The sequence below is a fragment of the Chlorocebus sabaeus genome, chromosome 10 (assembly GCF_047675955.1).
Source record: "Chlorocebus sabaeus isolate Y175 chromosome 10, mChlSab1.0.hap1, whole genome shotgun sequence".
In the NCBI taxonomy this organism is placed as follows: Eukaryota; Metazoa; Chordata; class Mammalia; order Primates; family Cercopithecidae; genus Chlorocebus; species Chlorocebus sabaeus.
The window spans coordinates 100,960,948-100,978,923 of NC_132913.1; positions in this window are offsets into that span (position 1 = coordinate 100,960,948).

Consider the following 17,976-nt stretch of genomic DNA (forward strand, 5'->3'; position numbering starts at 1 on the left):
TTGTAGCTGTAAACAAGTTGAGGACATTTTGGATTAGCATGAGCCCTAACACAGTATGACTGATGTCCTTATTAGGAAAGAAGAGACACACACATATACACAAACACACATATGCATGTGTGCGCGCACACACACGAGAGAGAGAGAGAGAGCAATAAGGAGAGAGGAGAGAGGAGAGAGAGAGAGAAAGAGAGAAAGAGAGAGAGAGAGAGAGGGAGAGAGAGGGAGAAAGAGAATGCTAAGTGATGACAGAGGCAGAGATTGGACTTATGCTACCACACACCAAGGAATGACCAGGACTGTTTGCAACCACCACAAGTTAGGAGAAATCATGGGATGGTTTCGCTTTCACAGTCTCCAGAAGGAACATGCTGTGCTCATACCTTGCTTTCAGACTTCTGGCTTCCAGAACTGTAAAAGATAAATCTCTGGTGTTTTAATCCATCCAACTTGTAGTACTCTGTTACAACAGCCCTAGGAAACTGCTACTGTGTTTTAATTGCTCTGTTCATAAACTTGGAAAAAAATCTTTCCAAAACATACAAAGCATTCCACAAGTTTTGCTTTTATTGTTCACTTAAGTAACTTGTAATTATTTTATGTAATTTCCTAAGTGAATTCCTGTCACATAATTCTTGGGGTCAGTCACTCAGTTGGGGATTCAGGTTTATCTATTAAAGATCAACAGTCAGTACCGCCCTTAGACTTGGACAAATCCTGCTCTTGATCCTCAGAGGTCCTACCATTTGAAGTGACTTCCTTGACATGATATTTTTGGGTCTTCCTTTGCTGCCTGGGGATGTCTGGGGCTGGCAATGCCATCTGCCAGATGCTTTGATTGGCAGGGTACCATATCCCAATTTATCATTTTTGGGGTCCTCTCTGATCCTCTCATCTGTATGTGGATTCAACCCAATGCCCTGTGGAGCTCATGAACTTGTGTTGATGGCATCTTTTCAGGACTTTAACGTCTGGGTTCTGGTTCCAGGAAGGTGGCCTGGTTGGTGGATATTTTCTGCTTGCGGGTATGATAATTCTTCTACACGATCATGAAAGATTCAGCTGCTGGAACCATGCTGATTTGGGGTGACTTCTCATTCACATTGGACATAGGACAATTCAAGGATCTGGGTGGGGGCTTTTGCCAATTTATGCCTAGGTTCTCACCTGTTTTCATTCTGACTTGCAGTGCTTATTCTATAGCACCCAAGGACAATCACCACAGCTCCTCTTCAGGCTTGTCAGCATATTTCAGGACGACTTCCAGGATGTTAGAGCCTATCTCCTCTGAGGGCTTTTGCTTTTGATTCTCTTGCTCCACAGTGCCAATGGACCCTCTGGTTCATGTTCTTTCTTGTTTCCAATCCATGTGTGTACGCTGTGCACTTCTAGGTCAGTGTTGAGCCATGCCTGACACAGGACAGATATTCCTTGCATGAATGGAACTACTTGTGTGTTCCTCACCTAACCTCCCTGCTGGTGTTGGTCTGCAGAAGGCCAGTGTCAATATCAAAAAAGCTCGTATTTTAGAAATGTACTCATTGTGGTCTGAAGAGTTTAAAATAGTCATGTTTGAAAATGTGTCATTTTACATTTATAGTACTGCCATGGTGTAATGTGTTGTTTAAAATTTATGAGTTACTACTACAAATACTAAAGTTAACATGACCACAAAGTAAATTATTGTTTATGCTTTTCTGCATGCTCTGGGTAAGACTTGCATTTGTGGTCATCATCAATGAAGCCTAGCAATATCTTTCGGGAATATCATTGGAAACCAATATTCATGATGAATGATGCAGCCTTTTGAGCAATAATATGAGCATCAAATAAATGGAATTAGGGAACTACAGAGCCAAGAACATCTATATTGTTCAATATAAACAGGTTCTAAAGATCTATAGCATTGTGATCTTTTTCCTGTGGCTGGCTATAAGAAATTAGCCAGAAATGGCATATTTGAGAGAAAAGAACAAGAAATTGTTCCAGATCCTGAATAGGAGGAGATGGGGGCCTGGCCACTATAAGGGATCTTTAAGTTTGTTGATTGGATGGTAAACACAGGTATAAACACTTTTCGCTGTCCATTTTTCTAAAGTTTTATTGATAAATCAAGGTATTTCACATGAGACAATATATTTTAAGTAAAATTGTTCATGTAGACAGGAACCTAACAAAAAATATTTGCCTGGGCTGCCTAACTTCTAGAGGCAATCCTGTCAATAGCTATTTAAAAGTTGTTTGGGAGGAGAGGACTGGGCAGAGGGAAAAGTGGACAAAGCCTCAGCCAATCCAGCAGGGTTATGCCCCGCATCTGATTGAAATGGTTTGGCCTTTACACCCCTGCCTCTCTCAGTTACTGGTCCCTGGAGGAATATGACCTTATACAAGGTGGTTCTCTGTGGCTGAGATAGAGAAGCTGAAGAAGCTAATAGCTAGAGACCATCTGCTGTTTGCACACCCCAACACTGGGCAGCAAATTGTTTCTTGAAATGGGGGTCTGGGCAGCACATCTTTGTGTCTACCACAAATATAATTTCAGGATTTAGTTTGAGAGAGATCTGTGAATGGAATTTAAATATATTCTAAAGTGCCCCAAACTTATATGCCAAATATATATATATATAAAAAACAAACATATATACACATATGCCTTAGGCATTTTAGAATATATTTAAATTATATTAAATTATATATATATATTTATATTTGTTCAAAATTATGGAGAGACAGAGGCAACTAATTATTGTTAATTTAATTACTATTAATAGCCCTTGTCTTATTAAATTTAAAAAACTTTGTCTACAAAACTTGATTTCCCAATTACTAATTGATAAAGTTTGGCTGTCTCCCCTCCCAGATCTCATCTTGAATTGTAGTTCCCATAATCCTCACATGTCATGGGAGGGACCTGGTGGAAGGTAATTGAATCATGGAGGCGGTTACCCCCATGCTGCTGTTCTCATGATAGTGAGGGATTTCTCACAGAATCTGATGGTTTATAAAGGGCTAACCCTTTTGCTTCTCAATCCTCCTTTCTGACGCCATGTGAAGAAGGATGTGTTTGCTTCCCCTTCCACCATGATTGTAAGTTTCCTGAGGCCTTCCCAGTGATGTGGAACTGTGAGTCAATCAAACCTCTTTCCTTTATAAATTACCCAGTCTCAGGTATGTCTTTATTAGAAGCATGAGAACCGACTAATACAGTAAATTGGTACCATTAGAGTGGGGTGCTGCTATAAGGATACCCAAAAATGTGGAAATGACTCTGAAGCTGGGTAACAGGCAGAAGTTGGAACAGTTTGGAGGGCTCAGAAGAAGACAGAAAAATGTGGGAAAGTTTGGAACTGCCTAGAGACTTGGAGGGCTCAGAAAATTGGAAGATGTGGGAAAGTTTGGAACTTCCTAGAGACTTGTTGAATGGCTTTGACCAAAATGCTGATAGTGATACAAACAATGAAGTCCAGGCTGAGATGGTCTCAGGTGGAGATAAGGAACTTGGGAACTGAAGCAAAGGTGATCCTTGTTATGCTTTAGCAAAGAGACTGGCAGCATTTTGCCCCTGCCCTAAAGATCTGTGGAACTTTGAACTTGAGAAAGATAATTTACGGTGTCTAGTAGAAGAAATTTCAAAGTGGCAAAGTATTCAAAGGAAGCATAAAAGTTTGGAAAATTTGCAGCCTGACAATGCAATAGAAAATAAAAACCCGTTTTCTGGGGAGAAATTTGCATTAGTAGCAAGGGACTGAATGTTAATCTTCAAGATAATGGGGAATGTCTCCAGGGCATGTCAGAGACCTTCTTGGCAGCCCCTCTCATCTGAGGCCTGGAGACTTAGGGCGAAAAAAGTGTTTTGTGGCCTGGGACCAGGGCCCCCTTGCTGTGTGCAGCCTAGGGACTTGGTGTCTTGCATCCCAGCTGCTTTAGCCATGGCAACGAGGACCCAAAGTAAAGCTCAGGCTGTGGCTTCAGAGGATGCAAGCTTCCATGTGGTGTTGAGCCTGCAGGTGTACAGAAGACAAGAATTGAGGTTTGGAGACCTCTAACTGGATTTCAGAGTATGTATGGAAACGCCTGGATGTCCAGGCAGAAATTTGCTGCAGGGGCACAGCCCTCATGGAGAACCTCTGCCAGGGTAGTGTGGAAGGGAAATGTGGGGTTGGCACTGCCTAGTGGAGCTATGAGAAGAGGGCCACCATTTTCCAGACCGCAGAACGGTAGATCCACTGACAGTTTTTCCTGTGTGCCTGGAAAAGCCACAGACAATGCTAGTTGTGAAGGCAGCTGAGAGGGAGACTGTACCATGCAAAGCCACAGAGGTGGAGCTGCCCAAGGCCATGGAGCCCACCTTCTGCAGCAGTGTGACCTGGATGTGAGACATGGAGTCAAAGGAGATCATTTTGGAGATTTAAGATTTGACTCTCTCACTGGATTTTGAACTTGCATGGGGCATGTAGCCCTTTCATTTTGACCAATTTCTCCCATTTGGAATGGGTGTATTTACCTAATGTCTACACTCCTATTGTATCTAAAAAGTAACTATCTTGCTTTTGATTTTACAGGCTCTTGGTTGGAAGGGGCTTGCCTTGTCTCAGATGAGACTTTGAACTTGGAATTTTGAGTTAATGTTGGAAATAGTTAAGACTTTTGGGGACTGTTGGAAGGGCATGATTGTGTTTTGAAATGTGAAGACCTGTGATTTGGGAAGGGCCAGGGTCAGATTGATATGGTTTGGCTGGGTCCCCACCCAAGTCTCATCTTGAATTGTAGTTCCCATAATCTCCACATTTCGTGGGAGGTAGCCAGTGGGAGGTAATTGAACCATGAGAGTGGTTACCTCCATGCTGCTGTTCTCATGACAGTGAGTGAGTTCTTACAACATTTGATGTTTGTTTAAGGGATTTTTCCTCCTTTTGCTTGGCATTTCTTCTTGCTGTAGCCATGTCAAAAAGGACATACTTGCTTCCCCTTCAACCTGGTATGTAAGTTTCCTGAGGCCTCCCCAGCCCTGTGGAACCGTAAATCAATTAAATATTTTTTTTTTTTTTTTTTTTTTTTTTTTGAGACAGAATCTTGCTTTGTCACCCAGAATCTTGCTTTTGTCATCTTGGCTCACTGCAACCTCTGCCTCCTGGGTTCAAGCTGTTCTACTGCCTCAGCCTCCCGAGTAGCTGGGACTACAGGTGCCTGCCACCATGCCCGGCTAATTTTTGTGTTTTTAGTAAAGATGAGGTTTCACCATATTGGCAAGGCTGGTTTCAAACTCCTGACCTTGTGATTCACCCCCCTCAGCCTCCCAAAGTGCTGGATTACAGGCGTGAGCCACGGCACCTGGCCAATTAAATCTCTTTCTTTATAAATTACCTAGTCTCAGGCATGTATTTATTAGCAGTGTGAGAATGGACTAATACACTAATAAATCTGATAATGTTACAATTTTTAAATACCTAATTTTTAACATCACTTCTTTTCCACACTTGGGTTTTAAGGTGCTTTCTTAAATATATCCATGTCTATGTATATCTAGATCTGTATCTGCCCTGGTAGATCTATTATAAGTCTATTATAGCTCTACCTAGGGAGATACAGATGTAGATATACATATCTATGTATTCTGAAGTTTTTATTTGCTACACATTTTATAATTAACTAGGTTGTACATATGTTTAATAAAAAATAATAGTGTAATTATAAAATTAATAAAATGGCATTATTCTGTTCTTATCCTCATCAACTTGCTTCTCCAGAATTAAACACTTTCACCTACTTATCTGTTATTTATCTCCACATTTTTAAATAGCCTCCTTTTAAAATGGATTTTTCTGGTTTAAAGTTTGTATCTTAATTTCTTAATATCGATTTCTTAACATAGAAAACCTATGTTGCTTAAATTATTACACACTTCTTTTCTCTTTATTCACCCACCTACACACTTTCTTTCCCTCCAGTCTCTCAGTTTGTAATTATATCATAATTTATCACTAATTCAATGTTTAGTGTTCATGTAATATTCAATATTTAGTATTTACACAATATGACTATGGAAGCACTATTTTCAGCTGAATCAAGTTATGATAATGTTTTCTTTTTGTACAACCTTCTTTTCTAGAGTTATTTTCATTTTTTCTCTTGTTTAATTCTATACACTTACTACAAATTCGTCCTCAAACTTTTTGAAAGATATGTAAAACTTATTTTAATCAAATTGGTTTTATCTTCTTTCCCCTTGGAGATAGAGATCTTTCCAGCACCCCTTTGTCCTCCCTCTGATCTGGACCACATGCTGTCTAGGTTGGCTGCACAGATGTCAACTCGGAGCCTCCTTTTGGCAGCACGCCAAGAAACTTTTTGACATGTCTTTGTTGAATCCCACTTTCTGGACACCACATTTTGTTCTGTCTTGAATTATCTTCTCATATTGATGGAGTGAATTCTCCACTAGCTTTAGGAGAAAGAAGGCAAAGAACTTGAACATTTTGAGAACTTCCATTTCTGAAAATGTCTTCATTATTCTGATTCATACTTGGTTGAGCAAATTCCTAGGCCTGTTTTTTTTCCTTCGGAATGTTGAAGTATTGCTACAACGTCCTAAACCCGAGAATGTGTGTGGAATTGTCAAGAAGACCCTCATCATAAGGGTGAGGAATGTATCTACATAAAGGTTAGAATCTACAGGTGTTTTCTCTAGGCTGGTTTGTGTTTTCCAGAGAAGAAGGATCCAGTGCTCTGCTTTGGCTGAAAAAGAGAAGATAACTGAAGAATCTCATTATTCAGAAACTAATTTCAGCTAACCTCTGTTATCCATACAGATTCTCACCCTTCCTCTCAGCTGCACCTGGTATCCTTAAGGCTATCTTTGCCATGTATCAATGTCTTTAGACAGTGAATCTTTGCCTCCTGCCAAGGAGGTTGTGTAGTTTAGGGAAGGACATTGGAGTCTAGCTGCTACTGATGTAAAGTTTCTACCATTTTGCCTGTACTCGGTGCCTCATAATCTCATATTTTTCAGGGTTCTGGGAGAAAAATCTGGTTTACTTTTTGTGAGTGTTACCCCTACACGCTGCTTGGTTTTTAGTCTTCTCAGAACAGCTGAATTGGTTAACATTCATATGCTTTGCAGCTTCTAAAATGTTGTTGTTCTCTCTCTGCTTCTGTTGCTCTTTTGTATTTCCTTTAACCTTGTGGGATTTTTGTTTATTCCTTATTGTCATTTTAGCTGAGATTTGAAGAGAGAAATTTAGCATCTTCATTTAATGTATTCTTTAAATTGCAACTTCTGATCAATAATAATTTCTGCCTTTTTACCTCTCCATTAAAATGTTCCTCTCCCTGAAATTGTAAATGTCCAGAATAGTACAAAATTCTGATCAAATTTGGCAGAGTGAAGGTTTTTATTACATTTTCTATTCCAAAATAAATTGTGAAAAACAAAAATTACACTGAAAACTCAACACACAGAAAGTAAGACAACAATTTAAATGAAACTAGAAATCAACCACAACTCTGAAAAGAATACTTTCAAAAGAAATCAGGAGATACATGAAATATACAGAAAAACATGCAACAAGCTGTAGAAGAAAGGGTGTCCAAGTGCACACCTATCTGTATATTTCTTGCAGTACATGCAAGTTTTCTAAAATAAATTCACTATAAAAATAAAAATTAAATTAGTAGCAGTAACATATATCATAAGCTCTGCTGAAAGGTAGTTAGGGATATGGATGAGAGGCTTGAAAAAAATCAATAAAAATGTAAAAAATGAAGCTGATTAGAAAAGGGAAAGAAGAAATGAATCATGATATAAATATCAAACAAGGTGGATATTGATAGACCATAGACTTTGAAAATTTAACAGAAGAGATAAAGCTTATATGGGATTTTAGTTCAGGACAAACCCATGTTTTCAATGAGTGTCCCTCAGAACCTCTTCCACGGCCAAAAGGTACTAAATAGAGTCAGTAGGTAATTTTCAGGATAGTCAAAACTCCAATATTATGTTGGCAATTTAGAGAAAAATAACATTTATTTTCTAAGATATTATTATAATACCTAGAAAAGTAGTCTTTGGCAGGGGGTGGGAGTAAGAATTGAGTAAAGTTTGATATTATAAATAAAACTATAAAGTATTTTAAAGTATAATTTAATTTTCAGAATGGGAAACCTGCTTTGGTTTTACCAAAATCGCATATATTAACTTTTAAATTTTTATATATAGTATATAACAGATGTGTGTGTGTTTGTGTGTTCAGTCTTTCATACATTCTAATCTTGAGTGAGTGATGTATTCATTTAATTGCCTTCTCAATACAGAATAATTTTGCCAAAAATCATATGTGTAAATCCAGAAGTGACTTGTTACTTCCCTACTGAAGATATTTTAAGTAAACTTAGCCTCACTCCCCTATTTGACAGCCTGAGCAAGCTGGAAACCTTTCCTGTAATCCTTTCTTGTATCTAAATAAGGGTATCAATTTTTTGGCTTTTCTGGGCCACACTGGAAGAAGAAGAATTATCTTGGGCCATAGTAAAAAACACTAACTATAGCTGATGAGACAAAAAAGTTACAAAACAATTTCATAATGTTTTACAAAAGTTTACAAATTTGTGTTGAGCTGCATTCAAAGCCATCCTGGGCTGTATGTTGCCTTCAGGCCGTGGGTTGGACAAGCTTGATGTAAATGAAAGAAGTATTATAATTACTAATCTGAAATTATAGATTCTTGAAAAATTTCCTTTCTTAGTAGGTAAGAATTTTATGTAACATGGTACTTTGTATTAAATTCTAATGAGGATATATGTCTTACAATAGATTTGAGTTGAGTTTCAGATACTGAGGCTGATAATATTTTTTTGTAGGATTTAATTTTTATTGACACATTAATGAAACTATACTTTAGAGCAGTAGGGATGACTTAAATTTCATTATGTTAATAAGTAAATTTTATTAAATTTTCATTAAGTTACTAAACTGTAGGATGTTAAAAATGTTTTTAACATGATCAATGCATTTACCATGGATATTGCTCTTCATTTTAAAACCACTTCAGAATAAATAGTGGTCTGCTGGTCAACCAGGTTTCCCTTCTACTCCTCAAAACATCCATGATTTGTAGAATTTGCTTATTTCTGTATTAAACCCTCCATTATGGCTGATTTTGAGCTATTAATCTGATGTCACTGATGGTAACTTTAGGGAGAAAGGTGAACAATGGGCTATCCTTGGCCCTGTGTGTTCAGTCTTTCATACGTTCTAATCTAGCACACTACTGCATAATCTAGCACACTACTGCATTAACACGCAGGGGTGCATCACTTAACAAGTTGAGTGTGTTCTGAGAAGTGTGTCCTTAGGTGATTTGTTGTGTGAATATCATAGAGTGTACTTACACAAACCTAGATGATGTAGCCTACTACACACCTAAGTTATATGGTATAGGCTATTGCTCCTAGGCTATAATCTGTACAATGTGTTACTAAAATGAATGCTGTAGGCAACTTTAACACAATGGTCAGTATTTGTGTAACTAAACATAGAAAATGTACATTAAAATCATGGTATAAACTATTTTAAATGGCATACCTATACAGATCACTTACCATGAATGGAGCTTGCGAACTAGAAGTTGCTCAAATATTTTCTGTCTTTATATCCTTATTCTTTAGGCATTTTTTTCTATTTTTAAAATGTTTTATAATTTTTAGTTTTTTGAACTTTTTGTTAAAAACAAAGACTCAAATACACACATTAGCAAAGGCCTACTCAGGGTCAGGATCGTCAGTCATTGTCACTGTCTTCCACTTCCACATCTTGTTCCCCTGGATGGTCTTCAGAGATTATCTTCAGAGATAATAACAAGCATGGAGCTGTCTTCTCCTATGATAATAATGCCTTCTTCTGGAATACCTCCTGAAGGACCTGTCTGAGGCTGTTTTAGAGTTAACTTTGGTTTTTTTAATAAGCTAGAGTATACTCTACAATGATAAATTTTACATATTTACAAAGTAAATAATAAATATTTACAAAGTAAATAATAAATATATCAACCAGCAACAGCATTATCATTACCAAGTATTATGTTCTGTACATAATCATATATGTTATTCTTTTCTGTGACTGGCAGCACGGTGGGTTTGTTTACACCAGCATCACAACAAACTTGAGTATTGCACTGTGCTATGATATTGTGATGGCTATGACATGACTAGGGAATAGGAATTTTTCAGCTCCTTTGTAATCTAATGGGACCACCATAGTACATACTGTTCATCACTGACTGAAATGTCATTACGTAGTGCATGACTGTAATCATTTGTGTCATTTTCTTTTTTCTCTAAATTTAAATACACCCTTAAAAAGTCAAGTAGAACCAGAAGCATTTATAATGAAAAATGATCCAAACCTCATTCTACCAACCTCCTTCCCAGACAGAAGTTACTCTCTTTAACTGTTTCTGTTTTTAGTTCTGCCAGTTATGATTTCTTCCCAAATCTAAATAATCTGCTATAAGGCTGTTTTTTGATTTGGCAATAATACGAACACTTCCAAGTCTTCCAATTAGAATTATTTTCTATTATCTAGTAATTTCTCCCCTCTATTTGCTCTGTTCTCTACAACTCCTATTAGTTGGACTGAAGGTCATTAAAAGTGATACTCTTGTCTTTTCTTCCATACATTTTATTCATCTTTTCTGCTGTTTCAACCTTTTTTGATTTTATTTTAGCAATCATGTATTTGTATATTTGTGCTTTTTCTCATTTTTTCTTAGCATTGTCTTCTTGCTTAAATAAGAAAGTATTACTTGAATTTATGAATCTAGTTAAAGTTATTTATAATCTTTTCTAATTCCTGAAATACCTGTTTTTCTTTTAAGTTCTTTTTTTCCTCTTGAGCTATATCCTTTTATTGCTGGTTTTCACATACTTGTTGACCTTTTGTTGTCTATTCATATTTAGCAATGTGAGATGAGTATGATTTGCCTACTGAATGATTTGAGTGTCCTCTTCAGCTACATATGAAGTTTTCACACTAGGACATTTTAACAGGTCTTTGAGCACCTTTCATAGATGTGCAGTGTGCCAGGCTTCAATTTGGGAATTTTCTGGGGAACTCCCAAATGCCAGAATGGAGAAGCCTTGAAACCTAGTGCATAAACTACCAGCCTTTGTTCTGCTTGTGCATTTCTTTTCTGTTGATTTAAAAAAGACGTAAGTGTATGTGTGTGTGTGTGTTTATCATTCTCTTTGGCAGAATGTGTTAGGCTACCTGCACTCAGCAATTTAGCAATAGAGAAGAGAGAATGGATGGTGAAGAGGCACGTGGGGAGGAGCCTCAAGATGCAGTTGTTTCACGGACAGAAACTGCACCAATCCTTTCCTCCCGCCCCCATCCCCAGTCTTCCAGGCTTTTGCGCAGTACCTACAGATTCCAAGTCCAGTGCTTCTTTAGAGTTTTGCCAAGGATATATGGATTTTTTTTTTCTTATGCAGATCATTTCCATGCATTCTAAGTGTAGCTTCATTTTTCTGTTTGATATAATGAAGACTTCAGTCTGACTTCATTTACCCCCAAATTGTTGAAATCTCTCCTTCATCAAAAAGGTCCTTCCTTTTTACTAATTTTTCTGTGATTTTATTCCATTTTTTCCCTACACAATCATATGAATAAGAATTGGACCTCATGATCTATTGCACAGTGAATCCATTTGGGATCTTACAATCAGGGAACCATCCCAGTACCTCTTTGGGAGCTAATGTACATAGTTACATTTTTTAGATTTTGATACAAACACCCAACTAAACACTGAGCAATACCATTAGGGTTTTTGTTTGCTTTTAGAAAAATACTGGCATCAAGAAATTCTTTTATTCTAAAAGTATACCTATTTGAAAAACTCACGTCCAAAATTCTGGTTTGTAAAATTATGAGCATTATATATGATGTTTAGAGGACATTTATGGAGATTCCTTCCTATAGAACAAAACAAAATCTTATAAATTATTATCATGCCATGTTACTGGATCTGATTTCTTTTTTAAAACCACAATCAAAACATAAATCTGCATTCTTTAATGCTTCCTTTGACAAAACAATCTTTAGAAAACATTTATTGTCACACTACTTTGGCCTGAACTATGAATTCTAATTTAATTTTTATATACTCTGTATTAAAAATAATTTGATTTGGGGAGAAATTTGGAGGAGCTTCAAGGCAATTGACATTATGAAGACAAATTCAATTTATTTTCTGAAAGTTTCTCCTCATATGAGTTTAATTGTATTTTTTTTTTTTTGAAACGGAGTCTCGCTCTATTGCCCATGCTGGAGTTAAGTGTCACCATCTCGGCTCACCACAACCTCCGCCTCCCGGGTTCAAGCAATTCTTCTGCCTCAGTCTCCTGAGTAACTGGGACTATCGGTGCACGCCACCATGCCCAGCTAGTTTTGTATTTTTAGTAGAGACAGAGTTTCACTGTGTTGTCCAGGCTGGTCACAAACTCCTGACCTCATGATCCGCCTGCCACAGCCTCCCAAAGTGCTGGGATTACAGGCATGAGCCACCATGCCTGGCTGTGTTTAACTGAATTTCTAAAACTTGAATATAATTTTATAATAAGCTATAAGTTTATTCACTAAGTATTTTAAACCATATAATACAACTCTTATGCTGCTATCTTATAACCATTTATAGTTCTTTAATTGGTTAGCTATTTAAAGGTTAATCCTATGTTTTAATAATATTAAATAATTTATATAAGAAATGTGTTCATATTTTATAGTAAATTATCAAATACAGTCATTCAAAAAATAAACGTTATTTGCCACATTTATTTCTGTGTATACTGCTATGAATGCAACTCATTATTCTTAGAACATAGTTTCTCTGTATTGTAGAATATATACTGCTATGTGTATATGTAGCTTTTATGTATATGTGTAATACTAAATGAAAATTAGCACATATAAGCATGAATGGAAGTCAAATGTCCCCTATTTTTCATGTATACACAACACTAATCCATATATGTATGTATGTGATATACACATGCTATTTTTTTTTGTATATATGTATATATGCTTTCAAGGCCAGATTAAGCAGAATGCTCAAATTTCTCCTCCCTCCTCCTATGCCTTATTATTCTGCACCAGACCTTCACTTTTATTGAGTAGCTAGGGTTAGGCTGACACTTTTCAGGCTGAAAGGCAAAAACATTTATCTTCACTGACAAACAATTTGTGAATACCTTCCTTGGGTTGCGAGACACTTGCTCTAACACAATTCTCATCTATTTTATTATGCAGTCCCTGCAACATTTGCCATCCTCTTACTGAATTTCCATGTTGTGAACCGAATGGTACTACAGGTTGATTGTAATATATTTTTTTAAAGTTCATGTCAATTTTTCTGTCTTTGAAATTTAGAAATTAATATGGGATTCTTTTGCCTGTATTTTTAGCAAGGAACTATAATATATTTCCTCTGCATATAAATGTAGTCTGTGTTTCTATTAGAAAACTATGAGAGTGTGAGAAAATACCAGGAAGAAATAATATGTAAGATCCTACTAATCAATGACCATTGCTATTAGTATTTTATATATGTTCTTTCATCGTGTATTTATGCATAAACATGTATGATATTAACTTAATGCTAGAATCATGCAGTTTATATTGCAGACTTTTGTTTGCTTAATTTTGAATGACATTAAATGCTTGGTTTTTAATGGATGCATGATATTTCATCTTATGTACTTTCTGACATGTAATCACCTCCTATTGTATATTTATGTTATTTTTATATAACTTAAACCATGAGAAAATTCATTTGTAAGGGTTTATGCATATCTCTAGTGGTTTTTAGCCATTTTTAAAGTTTTTTTTGGTGTAACCTGATCATTCCTTTAGTACATTTAAAAAATAATCTCCATTTGTGTCTTCTTATTGATTTATAGGTCATTTTTTTCTACAATGGTATTAATCTTTGGACTCTCTTATATGTTGCAAATTATTTCTTTTTCAGTTGTTTTACTTTATGTGGGAGTATTTTTATATATATACTGTAATTAAAAATGTCCACTTTAGCACAGCCTCTATGAAAAACTGGTGGGCAATTTCTCAAAAGGTTTTTAACATTTATGAGTGCAGGTATGTATAAATGAGTATATGAATTTAAAAGTCTATATCATAAGAAGAAATGTTCTTTAGCAATTAAGAGTGCAGGCCAACAAACGATTACATTCTAACTGTAACCTTTATTATCTAGCAACTTTATGTATAAGTATATACCTCAATAATTGAAAACATATGCCCACAAAAGACTCGAACAAAAATGTTAATTACAGCTTTTTGTGTGTGTGTGTGAGTCTTGACAGCAATCTACTTACATGTAATAAATGTCATGTGGACAGTTGAACATATTTGATAGGGTTGCTGTGAGGATTTAGTAAGGTAATGCAAGTACAATCTTGCCTTGAATTATAATAGGGAAATTTTAAGAAATTTTAAAGGAAATTTTAAATTAAATGTTCAAGGAAATTGATAGCATATTTTCTCTATTCTTTCATCCAAGAGGTATGTGTGTGTGCATGTTTATATGTTTAAGGTTTGTGTATTGGATTTTATTTTAAATATTTCTATTTTGCCTGTTAAATTTTGACTTATTCTTTTGGATAGTTCACATTCTTTTCAAGAGGTTGTTGATTTTTTTCTTTCTTGTTTTTACTCAAATTTGAATAAAGACATAGCTATTTGGATCAAGCATTAGGTTGAACTATATTAAATTTCATTTTTACTGTGCAAAAATCCTATATAGTGGGATTTCATATGGATCAACTTAAAATTGCTAGAAAAATCACTGAGGGTAGATAAGTAAAGAACTTCTAAGGGCTGATAGTGGAATTCTGCTCAATATAAGTTGAGTGGTACTGCACTTGGAGAGTAATAGGGAGCAGTGAGGAGAAGCACAGCCAAGCATATACATCTTCTTTCTCCACAGTCAGGTGTTTTTGCTTTTTTATGTCTCTATATTTGGCAAAGCCACTTCTTGACATTTTTTTTTTTTCTGTATCTTGATTTCAGTTTGGTTTAGTTTACAATCTAAATAGTCATTGTGCTTGTTTTTTTTCTGCTTCTTGGTTTTACAGTCTGTGAAGGAATAGAACCTATTGATGTCACAGCGTCAGTTACCTACTGCTCTGATGTTTGGGTCAGCTATATTTGCTTGAGTGTTTCAGGACACCTGCTTGCTGATGTCAACATACTTGGCAGCAGACCTCTCTCAAGCTTACTCTAATTTCCAATTATTGCTTCTTAATACAGAAAGTATCAGTGGGGTTTATTCACTCACTGTTTCATTCTTTCAATCATTCGTGTATTAATTCAGTACTGGCAGTATCAAAAGAATGTTTGCTCTCATACCTCATAAAAATGAGGTTTTCGTCTATAAGATTAGGTAACAATCACAAAACAAATGGAAGCAATACGTAATTCCAAGCTATGGTAGTGAAAATCTTCTAACAAATTGAAACCCACCTTTTCAGAGATGGATATTGAAAATGACTCTGTTTTCTTTCAATATGGTCCCAGCTGCTGTACGTGTAGCACAAAATTTGATGAAATCTTTGGATGACACATTTTTCTAATTATCAGAGTGATTCAGTTTTTCCTGTTTTAAATTCCTTTGGTCATTTCTATCAAGATTAGGTAAGATGTGATGTTATAGCCTGTGTTTAAATTGACATACTATGTCAAATTTATTGTATATGTTCTTAAGAAATTAGGATATATTTTGATTAAAATCTTTCTATGCCTCAGGAGTTAGTAGTATATTGTATGATTTTCTAAGGATAACTTTATCTGTAATTTGAAAGAACAATAAAGTGTTTATTTATAAAAATCTTCTCTTAATAAAATAAAATTCACTGATTCAGTTAACCTAGAGAAAGCAACCACTGTGCATAGTTACTGAGGGAGTATGTTAATAATCACTTTTTAAAAAATGTGGAGAATGTCTGCATCAAAGGATTCTGCCGTCACCCTAAGTATTTTCTCCTTATTTTATATTTTTTTCTCCTTTGACTAATAGCTTTAACATTGATTTAGTTAAATAAAACATTTGACATTTTAAAGTTTCAGTGCACAAAAAATACTATTTACCATTCACAGGGTTAGGATTATTTTCTGTTAACCAAAATAAGGTATGTATGTACATATGCATGTATGTATGTATGTGTGTATTTATCTACCTATTATCTATCTATCTATCATCTATATATCCACATACATACAGACACACACACATAATCATCATTGATATTTAGGATATTTGTAGTTTTCTTTGATTAGATATACTCTCTAAACACTTTGCCAGTAGAAATATACTGTATAATGTGACCGTGATCTATAAAAATGCATTTTATTTCATTCAGACTTAAAACTAAGCATATAATCTGGTTATCTTCTAAAACAGGTGATATGCTTCTTTAGATTAAGATCTGTCTTCTTGTGCTTTCAGGAAGGGTTTGAACAATCAGTGATACGTGATTGAATTTATGGTGAGGAGGCAGAAATGCTCTTAAATACTATAAATTCCATAGATTCATAGTTCAACATACACTTCAAGGGTGCTAAAATTATCTCTTTAGAATTTTTGTTTTTAGTAATAGCAGCGATGAATAGTTGATCCTGTGGCAGTGTGATACTGCCCCTCATGGACACCTGCTAAATCACCAGTATCTGTTTTATCTGAAATTATAGCATCTACTGACAATGTTTAAGTGCTCATTAAGCACATTAAATATAGCTAAGTTCAAAGTGTAACTTAGCTGGCCAAATACTTATTACTTGAGTCTTGTAATAGGTTTTGTATAAGTCTTTTTCAACTTGTACAACTATCACTGGATGTTTATGGAAATCTCCAAACAAGTGTTTGCTATAGAATGTTTGTGTCTTTGTACCCCTCAGACCTATTTGGTGTTTGGAAACAAAGCAAGCAATCGTGATTTTTCTGACTTAAAAAAATGCATGATTTATTTCTTGCTACAACAAGAATTTAGTGCTTCACTGTGTTACAACCGAACAAAAAGTGAACACTACAGTTGTCCTTGTTAATAAACCATACTATTAAGCATACTAAGTTTTGCTAAAAGCATGTTTAAACCAGTAGTAGTACAAGCACATAATTAATGAAAATTATTTGCAGGTTGTTACTGATATTTAAAAATGTAATTTTAAACAACTTGCGAAAGGACAGAAATCTAAATACTAAGTTTGGTATAATGAGTCTTTTAATTTCATCTTTTTACACCACCACTATTTTAATGTACTGACATATTTTGCATGTTGTAATCACCTTGGTCAGCACAATTTAGATAAAAGAAGTGAAATAAATCGAGTTTCTTATTAGCACAATGATATTTTAATGTTGAAAGCTGAATGAAATGAGATAATTTATGGAGTTAAATTCACAACCTCACAAACAACTTAAGACTTGCTTTTTTAGGTTTTACTTTTTTATAAAAGCTGCATTGAAAAAATAATTTTTTTTTTTTTTTTTTTTTTTTGAGACAGAGTCCTGCCCAGGATGGAGTGCAGTGGCACGATCTCGACTTACTGCAAGCTCTGCCTCCCAGGTTCACGCCATTCTCCTGCCTTAGCCTCCTGAGTAGCTAGGACTACAGGTGCCCGCCATCACGCCCAGCTAATTTTTTTTTTTTTTTTGTATTTTTAGTAGCAACGCGGTTTCACCGGGTTAGCCAGGATGGTTTCGATCTCCTGACCTCGTGATCCACCTGCCTCAGCCTCCCAAAGTGCTGGGATTACAGGTGTGAGCCATTGCTCCAAAAAAATCATTGTATTTCCAACTGAATCTTTATATATTTCCAACTGAATCTTTATATTACACAAAGTCTGAAGTTCCCTAAACTTGGAACTTGGGAATATCAGTGTGAATATACATTTATTACATAATTATCATTTAT